Source organism: Crotalus tigris, unplaced genomic scaffold (assembly GCF_016545835.1).
Source record: "Crotalus tigris isolate CLP2741 ecotype Arizona unplaced genomic scaffold, ASM1654583v1 scf7180000024417.1347922, whole genome shotgun sequence".
NCBI lineage: Eukaryota > Metazoa > Chordata > Lepidosauria > Squamata > Viperidae > Crotalus > Crotalus tigris.
Window position 1 is genome coordinate 1227501 of NW_024100583.1, and position 2500 is coordinate 1230000.

The window sequence follows — 2500 nt, forward strand, 5'->3', positions numbered from 1 at the left end:
CTGGCTTTCAAATTGCTCAAAGAAAGAAATCAAAAGGAAAAAAAAATGTTCTTTCAGAAATCAAGGACAGCTTGAAAGCTTGCAGAATGAGGAAAAGAAAATTAGCACTTCTATCTATCACCTGGTAACAATATCATCTGTACAAACCACTGCCAAATTTTAAAGCACTTAAGAAAGTGTAAAAAAAAAAAACAGGGAAAAAAAAATCAAGAAATTGGAGGATTTTGCTCTTTTTTTAAAAAAAATCTCTCAAGTCATTTAGAGGAGCACAATTGTAACCCAGCCCTATTTGACAATATCCCTGAGGTTTGCTGCTGAGGAAAATCATGTGCTAGAGCGCTCTGTCTGATCCAAAATAAATAATCTAAACATGAAAAATGATATATTTTTTTTACCTATGTTAGCCACAATTGTGTTTCCCAGTTGCTTCCAGGAAACCCTCAGAAAGAGTGTATGTACCACTACTACTACTACTACTACTACTACTACTACTACTACTACTACTACTACTTCTTCTTCTTCTTCTTCTTCTTCTTCTTCTTCTTCTTCTTCTTCTTCTTCTTCTTCTTCTTCTTCTTATTATTATTATTATTATTATTATTATTATTATTGGCATTGACAAATTCACCATTAGTCAACTGCAAAATGTGGCTTTACTAGGAACTGCTTCCATCCTGCAACAATATCTGTAATACCATCAAACATCCACATTTGCCTATCCCAGGTCCTTTTGTAGGTAGACAAAAATGCCAAATGCAGTCTGAAGATCTGGCTGACTTTGCAATGATGATTAATCATAATCATATTCATAATCAATAATAATAAAGTTGGAAGGGACATTGGAGATCTTCTAGTCCAACCCCCTGCTCAGGCAGGTAACCCTATACCATTTCAGACAAATGGCTGTCCAGTCTCTTCTTAAAAACTTCCAGTGTTGGAGCATTCACCACTTCTGGAGGCAGGTTGTTCCACTGGTTAATTGTTCTAACTGTCAGGAAGTTTCTCCTTAGTTCTAGGTTGCTTCTCTCCTTGATTAGTTTCCATCCGTTGCTTCTTGTCCTTTGGAAAATAGGTGCTTTGGAAAATAGCTTGACTCCTTCTTCTTTGTGGCAGCCCCTGAGATATTGGAAGACTGCTATCATGTCCCCCCTCATCCTTCTCTTTGTTAAACTAGACATACGCAATTCCAGCATCGTTCCTTATATGTTTTAGCCTCCAGTCTCCTGATCATCATCTTCTCTATACTCTTTCTAGAGTCTCAACATCTTTTTTACATCGTGGTGACCAAAACTGGATGCAGTATATATAATTGGGTGTCCTGAACAGATGGAAGGTATGGGCTGGGCTCCTATTTCTGAAAATCTGAAGCGCTTCTACTACATCCTATTTGGAAGCATCAACTTATTTGGAATATAGCAACAACTTACTTCATGGCCAAAGTCTTCTGCTTCTCACAAGGATGGTCTGCTCAGCAAAGTTCCTTTCCAATGCTAATTAAAAAAAAAATCCTGTTTGCAAAGCCATTCAAGTTTTATTTCTTCCAGATGATCACAGCCAGGGGGATTAGTGATGGATCACTAGTTTTATCCTATTTCTTCTTTGAATTGCTTATTTTTATTGCTTCAGTCCCCGTTTCTACTCTTATGCAGTGAAGAGACAGTTTTGTTGTTTGCTTGTTTTGTCGTTGTTGTTTTGCAAACTAGCTTTCTCACCAACCATAGGGTTATTCTTACCTTTGCTTGAAAATTGTTCTAGATGAAGATCAACACACCATGGTATCATCCATCAGACCTAATGTTACAACTGTAAGATAAGCAGGAGACCAAATTGGTCTCATTCTTGGGCTAAAGAAGCAATGGGGATCTTGATTTGCTGAGGCTTCTGTGGATAGGCTTGTAATGAAGCATTTGAAAGATGCCTTAAATTTGATTTAGACTTAATGGGTTAACACATATGGACACTGCCAAGGGTTGCAGATGGTTGCAGACAGGCCAATATGCACACCTCCCAAATCTCTGTCTAAAGATATTTGCCTGGCAAATCTCCCTCTCTGTCTCTCTCTCTACATCTCCCTCTTTCCCTCTTTCCCTTCTTCTCTCCCTCTCCCTTTCCCTTTCTCTTTCCCTCTTCCCTCTTCCCTCTCCCTCTGCCTCTCCCTCCCTTTCCCTCTCCCTCCTTCTCCCTGTCCCTCTTTCCCTTTTTCCCTCTCTCTCTCCCTCCTCACTCCCTCCCTCTCCCTCTTTCCCTCCCTCCCTCTCTGTCTTTCACATTCCCTTCTTCTCTCCCTCTTCCTCTCCCTCTCCATCTCCCTCTCTTGCTCCCTCTCCTCTTGCTCCCTCCCTCCCTCTCCCTCTTTCCCTCTTCCCTTCTTCTCTCCCTTTCCCTCTTCCTCTCCCTCCCTCTCCCTCATTCTCTCCCTCTCCCGCTTCCTCTCTCACCCTTCCTCCCTTTCCCTCTTTCCTTCTTTCCATCCTTCCCTCCATCTCCCTCTCTCCCTCTC